The sequence below is a fragment of the Pinus tabuliformis genome, chromosome 5_1 (genome assembly GCF_031772625.1).
Source record: "Pinus tabuliformis cultivar Carrire ecotype Pingquan chromosome 5_1, CPIR1, whole genome shotgun sequence".
Lineage (NCBI taxonomy): Eukaryota > Viridiplantae > Streptophyta > Pinopsida > Pinales > Pinaceae > Pinus > Pinus tabuliformis.
The window spans coordinates 685,210,410-685,220,470 of record NC_142305.1 but is presented as its reverse complement, the minus strand read 5'-3'; the positions used below and the strand labels follow the sequence as shown (position 1 = coordinate 685,220,470).

General features: G+C 35.1%; 1 pseudogene; it reads left to right on the top strand.

Moving 5' to 3' along the window:
• Positions 1–8,682: 8,682 nt before the first annotated feature.
• LOC149166802 (uncharacterized) lies at positions 8,683–9,599 on the top strand (annotated as a pseudogene).
• Positions 9,600–10,061: the final 462 nt, after the last annotated feature.

The window sequence follows — 10,061 nt, the reverse complement described above, 5'->3', positions numbered from 1 at the left end:
CCCCCATAATATAAAACATGTTCTTTCCCTACCATTGCAGTGTTCTCTCTTGATTCTTCAATAAATAATCCACAACCAACTACCAATTCACGACAAATCTTTGCTATACTTCAACTAATAATTCCTTCCAAAAATAAAATCCCCCTTTCTTTATTCTCCTTTTCGAATAAAATAAATACCTACTTTTCTTTCTCTTTTTTTTTCTCTTTTAAATAAAACTTCCCAAATAAGTGTACGTGTGAATCCCTTTGTTTTAAAATGTACCAACTAAACAATATATATGTATGAGCGAATATGGTGAAATATATATATATATATGATAAAACTCGTTAAATTAAAAAACTTCAAACTTTATGAACCCGTTTTGAATAGAATAAAAAAACTTGCTCGACCTTAAACATTGATCGCTCTTCTACTTTATAACTTACACACGAATGATCTTCGACCAGGCTAAAGTGGCTGAAGTGTCTTCTTTTATAAATCGGTGATATACAATGTTATTTGTTATTTGTAATGTGCTTTACAATCGGTTCGCGTTATTTGTAATGTGCTTTACAATGTAGGGGTGTCACGGCAATACAAGAAAAGGTGAAGTGGAGAGGTGTGAAGTGCCTACTCCTTGGCTCTCGTACGTTATAATGCGAGCGTAATAGCTTTTGCAGTGCATTACTGTGTTGCTACATAGAGAAAAAATAATATTCCTTTCACGCGAACTGTAGCTACAAATTCTCTTTTGGAGAATTACTCCCAACTACCACGTTAAATAAATTGACAGCAATCAATCATCTTTGTGGTATACAAGTAAATCAAGCCAGTAGATTTTTATTGCAGATTTTGTTTAACATAGATTAAATGAAATTTTGAGTGAAAGTTCAAATTTTTCATTTCACAGCACATCAAATAATTAAGAACTGAGAAGCATTTAATGCAGGGTTGGTAAAACGTATCGTCTAGACTTTTATTTCTCAACTGATATATGTACTACTCCACAACATCTGTAAGTCCATAATTTTTTTTTTGTATAATCGCCTATCTTGTGTTTTAATACTTTCACTCGTAATGAATTAATGTATTAAAAAATTTATGTTTGAATATACATGTAGAAGTCTTTTTTAAGTGAGAAGTATAGAGAGAAAATCGTGGAGCGATTTTTGATGGTGAATGTGTAAAACAACCAGTTACTGTGTAAAAGTTTGTTACTAGGCAAAAAAATAGAGACCAGTGAATCTCTATAGAAATTCCCTGTTTTACATGGTGAAGCTCTCCATATGATAAAGTGGATGTCTTTCTATGTATTGGAAAACATAATCAAAAAGTATTTCGTAGTTGCCTCTTCATTCTGTTTTACTTTGTTTTGTTGTGCTTAAGATTATTCATCTTTTAACTTTGTTTTAGTTGCGCAAGTCAAATTGTGAATTAACCTCCGAGACATTGTTTCCAGGGGATTCATTTCACTGAACTTACACATTGTGTTAGACCTAGGTTCAACAAGGAGTAACAAAGTAGATTTTTATTGCAGGTAATTAACAAGTGTTAAATGTTGTTTTGAAAGAAATTATTTGAACTTACACGTGGTGTTAGAGCTAGGTTCAACAAGGAGTAACAAAGTAGATTTTTATTGCAACTAATTAACAAGTGTTAAAGGTTGTTTTGAAGGAAGTGTTTTTTTGGGGAGCATATTTACTTGCAAGTTTTTTTTGGGAGCATAGCCTAAACTTACACGTGGTGTTAGAGCTAGGTTGAACAAGGAGTAACAAAGTAGATTTTTATTGCAAGTAATTAATAAGTGTTAAAGGTTGTTTTGAAGGAATTTTTTTTTGAGAGCATATTTCCGAGCAGGAAGAAAGTTATTTTTATAGTCAAAATGGAAACATCAAGAAAAAACTTGATTAATCCTCAAATACCTCAGTTTAATGGGAAAAATTATGATTATTGGGCTATTACATTGAAATTTTTTTATTCTCAAGATATTTAGGATTTGGTGGAGAACGGGTGCCAAGCAAATGCAACAACATACAATGCCTTGTCACAAGAAGAAAAGGATTTATTGAGGGACAACAGGAAGAAGGATTCAAAAGCACTTTTCTAGATTTTTCAAGCACTTCCTAAAAGTATTTTCCCAAGGATGATAGTAGCAACAAAGTCCAATCAAGCATGGGATATACTCGAGAGAGCCTACCAAGGAATGGAAAAAGTAAAGACATCAAAACTACGAATGCTAAGGAGATATTTTGAGACAAATTGGATGAAAGAGTCTCAGAATATACACTCATTTTTCACACAAGTAATTGGACAAATCAAGTCTCATCGTGAAACACTTGAAAGAAGAAGGATAGTTGAGAAAATTTTGAGGAGTTTACCATCAAGATTTAATTCCATTGTTGTGGCCATAGAAGAGAGAAAGGATCTCTCACAATTTTAAGATGATGAGATTCATGCATCACTAGTTTCTGATGAAAATAGATTGACTATAGCAACAAACTCCTTGTTGGAACATGCTTTCAAGACACAAGTTTTAATTGGTCAAGGTAGAGGCACAGGAAGATCAAATGCTAGAGGAAGAGGTAGAAGCCCACTGAGAGGTGGAATAGGCAACCCTTCAAGCTCAAGTGGAACGGGTAGCAATCAAAATCCAAGTCAAGTTCCAAACCAAAATAAAGCACAAGGTGAAAGGTATTATCAATCTCAAGTTAAATGCCAGTATTCCAAGAAGTATGGACATTATGCTAATGAATGCAGAAAGAAACAACATGATCTTAGCAACAACCAAATGAAAATTTCACAAAAGAAAATCACAACCAATATAGTATGTTCTTAGCTTGTAATGTAGAACAAGAAAAACAAAAGGATGCATGGCTTCTAGATTCAGGGTGCAACAATCACATGACATGGAATACAGAAATGTTTTCTAATCTAGATGAAAGTGTGAAATATGAAGTGACATTAGGGATTGATAACAAAGTCTCTTTCATGGGAAAAGGAAGAGTCAACATTCTAACAAAGAAGGGGGAGAAGAAGTACATTTAGATATTTATTTTGTCCCTAGTTCGAAGCATAACCTTATAAGCATTGGATAACTCATGCAAAAGGGCTACAATGTCTTTTTCAAAAATGGAGAGTGCACAATTTTGGATAAGTCTCCAAGCAAACAGCTGATTGTAAAAGTTCAGATGATAAGCAATAGAATGTTTCCCATAAATATAAAACCATATTTGAAGGAAGAAGGTGCGCAAGCATAACTATCAATGAATTCACAAGAGGATGAAAGAAAAGTTGCAGTTTTCACACAAATAAACTTTCAAGCATAAATCAAAGATGAAAACCGGTTATGGAATTTGAGGTTTGGTCATCTTAATTTTGGAGGTTTGAATTTTGCTGCATAGGAAATACATGGTGAAGGGATTTCCACTTATAGAAAAATCAGACAACTTATGTGAAGGATGCATCTTGGGAAAACAACATAGAGAATCATTTCCAGCAAGAAAGTCAATAAGGGAAAAGGCACCCTTGGAGATTGTCCATTCATATTTATGTGGACCAATGTAGACACCATCAATTGGTGGAAACTATTATTTCTTGACTTTCATAGATGACTACACAAGGAAGACATGGTTCTACTTCCTAAAACCTAAAAGTGAAGTATTTGAGCGCTTCCACCAATACAAATCTCTTGTTAAGAAGCAAAGCTGACACTAAAAAAAGCTTTTGAGCACTAACAGAGGTGGCGAATACATATCAAATGACTTCCTTTGTTTTTGCAGAGAGCATGGAATTCACAATCGATTTACAATAAGGTATACACCTTAAAAAAATGGTATCACGGAAAGGAAAAATAGGACCATTATGGAAAGGGAAAGGAGTATGTTGAAGACAAAGCATTTCCGAAATGACTATTAGGCTAAAGTTGTCGCTTGAGCAACATATATCACTAACAGGTGTCCAACCAAAAGTGTTAAGAATATGGTTCCTGAAGAGACATGTTGTTGAAGAAAGCATAGTGTCACTCACATGCGAGTGTTTCGATGTGTGGCTTATGCACATGTCCCAAACGAATTAAGGAATAATTTGGAAAGCAAGGGGGAGAAATGCATATTTGTTGGATATAGTGATGAACCCATGGCATACAAGACCTACAATCCATTAACCAAGAAGGGCGTAATCAACAAAGATGTACAGTTCATAGAAGAGGAAGCATGGGATGGAAGTTTGGAGAAGACAACCAATGGGAAAACATGTATACAACAGAAAGACAAAGAGGAATTGACTGCAACAAGTAATTCCTCAATGGTGACTCCTCCTACTCCTATTCAATCTTAACAAAGCACTCAACATGTGACACTGACAATAAATAATGGCACAATGTCACGCAGTCAAGAAAATACTACTCCGAGCACACCATAGAGACCCACGACATCATCTACTTCAAGTGCAACATCAAGTGACATGTCAAGCCCATATTTTGCAGCAATAAGAAGACATAAATTCAGAAATTTAAGTGAAATTTATGAGCAAAATGAAGTTAATATTAGTGCAGGTATGAATTCCTTATTTGCATTATTTTTTCATGTAGAGGACATAATCCATTTTGAGGATGTAGTCAAAGAAGAAAAATGGGTAGCCACAATGGATGAAGAAACAGAAGTAATAGAAAAGATTGACACATGGGAGTTAGTGGACCTTTCGCAAGGAAAAGAATTCATTGGAGTGAAGTGGGTCTATAAGACCAAGAGCAATTGAAAGGCATAAATCAAGGCTAGTTGCCAAAGGATATAAGTAGCAACATGGAAGAGATTATGCCAAGGCATTCACGCCATTTGCAAGGATGAAGACAGTGTGCACATTGTTGTCAATTGCCGCACAACGTAAATGTAAAGTGTATCAAATGGATGTAAATTCGACATTCTTGAATGGAGTGCTAAAAGAGGAAGTTTATGTTGCACAACCACCTAGTTATGAGGTAAAAGGCTAAGAAAACAAGGTCTATAGATTGAAGAAAGGTCTTTATAGGTTGAAGCAAGCACTGTGTGGATGGTATAATAGAATAGATATTTACTTGATGGACAATGGCCTTGAAAAATGTGATGGCGAGGCTACTCTCTACATCAAAAAAAGTGGTGGTAAGCTTCTTATTGTTGTTTTATATGTAGATGATTTGATTTTTATGGGGAGTGATGATCTCCTCATTGTTGATTTCAAAGAAGTCATGAAAAGTGAGTTTGAAATGACAAACTTGGGGTTGTTAAGGTATTTTTTGGGCATAGAAGTGAAACACACATAAAATGGTGTTTTTATTTCTCAAGAAAAGTATGTAGAAGACATTTTGGAGAGGTTTAATATGAATAACAACAAGCTTGTGCCAACTCCAACTATCATGGGGCTGAAATTGAGCAAAGAATATTGCAGCAACGATGTCAATCTGACATTATACAAAAGTATGGTTGGCATCTTGATGTATTTGATAGAAATTAGGCATGATATAATGTATGCAGTGAGCTTGGTTTCAAGGCTCATAGAAACACCCAAGCAAACACATTAGCAAGAAGCCAAAATGATTTTAAGGTGTATCAATGGGACAAAGGAATATGGTATTTTATACACTACTGCAAATGATTTTAGGCTGGTTGGTTACACTGACCGTGACTAGCCAGGAAGTGTTGATAATAGAAAGAGCACATCAGGATATGTTTTTCATTTGGGTTTGAGAGTCATTTCATAAGCCTCCAAGAAGAAATCGATAGTGTCACTATCGACAACAGAAGTTGAATATGTCGCAACAACAATAGTAGCGTGTCGAATGTTGAGGGATTTATGGAAGGAAAAAGAAGGAATGACAACTTTTACTGTGACAACAATTCTGCAATTGCACTATCAAAGAATTCTATTTTTCACAAGAGGAGAAATCAAATTGACACTAAATATAATTTTATTAGAGAACTGATTAATAATGGTGAAATTGTGTTGTAGCACTGTAGGTAGTAAGATCAGTGTGATGACATCTTCATAAAGCCATTAGCAAGTGAGAATTTTGTCCATCTGAGAGATTTATTGGGAATTATTAGTGGGGGTGGTTGTTACTAAGAGGGAGTGTTGGAGAATTACTCCCAACCACCGCGTTAAATAAATTGACAACATCCATCCTTGTGGTACACAAGTAAATCAAGCAAGTATATTTTTATTGCAGGTTGTGGATTTTGTTTGCACTTAAATAAATTTCTAAATGGAAGTACAAACTTCCCATTTCACAACACGTTAGATAATTAAGAACTGAGAATCATTTAATGCAGGGTTGGTAAAACTTATGGCCCAGAATTTAATTCCACAACTAATATATATGACTCCTCAACATCTACAAGTGCATATTTTTCCAGACTTTTATTCCGCAACTAATATATATGACTCCGCAACATCTACAAGTCCATATTTTTTTTGTACTTTTATTCCGCAACTAATATATATGACTACTCAACATGTACAAGTACATATTTTTTTTTGTACAATCACCCATCCTATGTTTTAATACTTTGATTTGTCATGAATTAATGTGTTTAAAAATGTATGTTTGAATATTCAAGTATCTTGAAGTCTTTTTTTAGTTATGTAGGTATGAGAAGCCTAGAGAGAAAATTGTGGAGCGATTTTTGATGGGTGCGTAAAACAACGATTTACTATGCCTTACAATGTGTTACTGCGCAAGAAATAGAGATGAGTAAATCTCTGTAAAAATTCTTTGTTTTATATGGTGAAAGCCTCCATATGATAAAGTGAATTTATTTCCATGTATTCTAAAACATAATAAAAAATTATATTGTTGTTGCACCTTTTCACTCTGTTTTACTCTGTTTTGTTTTGTGTAAAATTATTGAGATTTTAACTCTATCTTAGTTGCGCAAGTCAAATTGTGAATTAAGCTCTATGACATTGTCTCGAGGAGACCCCTCTGCCTGAAATTACAGTCTTGAAGACCTTAGCTCTCTCTTGGCTCTTTCTCCTAGGCTCTTTGAAACCTCCTTGGATCCTATAACTCAACCTCACCTTTGATATTAATATGTTGGAAAGGCAGAGGAAGAAAGCACAAAATTCAAACACACAAACATGAGCTACTACTCAATTACTCTATTATTCACGAACTTGATTCACATACACATCTACCCTAGTTATTTCTCTTGGATCTATCTTATTACAATGACCCAGCCACAGGTATATAAACACCAAACTTACTAAATATGGAATAATGCAAATGCTACCTAGACTTATATTTTCTCTCTCTAATTACTTCATGCGAACTCACACTTGACTAGTTCACACTTGACTTTCTTTTCTTAACTTAACTCAGCGCTCAATAATGGGAGTAATTACTATTTCTAACAGATTAGGCATGTGAACAGGATGTGGAGAAAAATAAGAGAATGGTCCATACACATCCAAAGTGTTGTAAAAGCAGATTATGCTAGGTCCATTTGATGTTGAAACTGTGACAATATTTACATTAGAAGTTGCATCCATGACATGAATAGTTGAAAATAATTTAGGTATAGGTTGAAGGTACCCACTTACTATCATGTCAAGCCCAATCTTCTGAAATGATACATCTATCAAAGTGAATGCTTGTGTCGTTTCCACCATCCCTAGTTCACCAACCAGAAATGAACTAGTTACTCCTCCTATAATACTAGGGGAAGAAAATGCAATTTCCTTGTGAATAACACCAAAATAAATAGGTGAGGCTAATAAATCCTTTCCACTCTCCCTTATTACAAAAATAAATCCTCTGTCATAGTATTAATTCATGACATCTCTTGGTGTTAGAATTTCCAATTCTATAACCTCCACACATCTCATTGTGAGTCTCTTTGAAAGTCTCTAAGAGCTCCCCTTTGTGTCATCGATTATGTCAAGAATAGAAAAGAAAACAAGGCTGTGTGAAAATGCATCATTGATATTGCCATTTTATGCCCTCTCTCTTGATGAATGAACAAGCTAGATGTCTTTGGGAATGATGGTCACTCTCTTCGCATGGACGACATGATGATTAGTATCTTCAAAGAGCCTAACCAGATAAACCTCTGTCACAAGTGGATCATTCTCTTATCAATACTTGTATTATATTTATTTATATATTAACAACCAAAATGAACTGAGCTAGTTTGAATCCCCTCATGTCTAAAAAACATTAGTTTGGATTCTATGGAGGTCCATTGGAGAAGCTATTTGATTGAAGCACTATTCTCTCATAGTTGGAATGACTCTGCCACATGTTCCTCATTGATTAAAATATAATCACTATTGAACACAAAATTGAGGAAAAATCAACAAAGCTAAGGAATAAAGCTATAATTGGCTAAAGGTGATGGGCACAGTCATTCGTTCATGTTTTATAGATCAATGGTTGCATGACCCAGTTTGCAGATGAGATTCAATTCATTAACCCCTAGTATGCCATTATTATGGGGCTGAACTCACTCTTAGTGTGGGTAATCCACTCAGTATTTTCCCAAATCAAATTACGATGTAGCAATACCTGATGACTAGAACCTAAAATCCATCTCAAAGTCATTGGTGATGTCCCACACTAGGAACTAGAATGGTAGCTTCCTTACTAGCACCTGTGTGAGATTCAAGAAGAAAAAAAACTGGAGGAAAATACTTTCATTCTGATCAAATGTTAATGTATCTTAAACGAATATGGCCCAGTTTCTTGACCTCACAAAGATCATCCAATATGCAAAAAAATCGAGACTACCATGGTCATCTTGTTTAGAATGGGCCTACTACACAAGAACATTCGCAATGAACCCCCAAAATGAAAATAATAGCAAAGATAGTAGAATCATAGAAATCTTCTGGGACTTGGATAAAAGGCCATCCAACAACATCCCTACGCTCAATTCCTTCGACAAAGCCTTTAGATTCATCATTAAAATGGTTTCCTTCACTAACCCCACACTTTTAGCTTTGTCTTTCCATGGGTTCAAATCGAGAGGCAACAAAGAAAAACAAAAAACCTTGATATACTAGAGGCTAGGTGCATAATACAACCAGAAAAATCCTACATCTTGGAATTTTGTGTCAAGTTCAAAGTGCATGTTGAATTTCAAAAGAAATTCAAGCAATTGCATGCGAGACAACAGCGCTAGTGATTAAGGCATCTAGATTCCTTGAAAGGGAAGAACAAAGGAACTTTTAGGGCTAAAATAGTACCCAAACATGAGAAATTAAGGAAGTGGATAGGAAGGCTTTCTTACAAGAGGTGGGAAATTAGCTTGGAGGGGTGATTAAGAGAGAATGGTTTTGGCTCATCATTGCATTTGATAAACCTCAAGCGGCTAACATTTGCACTGAAAAATGAACATATGATGGACTGCATGGAAAATGTTCTTAATTGTTTTACTGATTTTGTAGAATTTTTAAAGGTGGTGAGGGGGAGGAGCTTGACGACTGATGTTGTGGGTTTTAATACAGGGGTATTGGTTATCAAAAAGGGAGAGGGGAAGGTTCATTTCCATAGGTTGAATGTTAGATTGCGGATAATGAATTTATTTTGTGGTCACCGACTTAATCTCATGGCCTCCGCGCAACCAAAGTACCCTAAGCGGAATTAACATCGTGAAATAGAAAGGTTAATTTTTTTTAAGGAAGATAAGATTGCACGTTGGCCTCATGCAAAGTTTCACGCCCCTACACTTGCGGTAGTCTTTCAACTGCTTATAGCGAGGTGTGGCACTACCAATCATTTTCTTTTCACCAATACTTATGATTGTAGACTATGCCTAACATTCCATACTTAGTTTTATTTCTTGTTACCAAGTATTATTTTTATCCTTTATACAAGTGAAAGCCCATAACATTCACATAAACATCATTATATAAGAGAAATGCATAACAATATAAAGGGAGGGGCAATTCCCTGCAATATGAGTCTACCCGAATCAATATATATAATCTTCTTTTACAAGTACAAGTTGAATCTTAGGAAACGCCAAATTTACACTTAGCCAATTTTCAACTTCGGCAAACTCGGTTGCCCAGCTCGTCGGTGTCTCCACATGGTCGCTGCACGACTC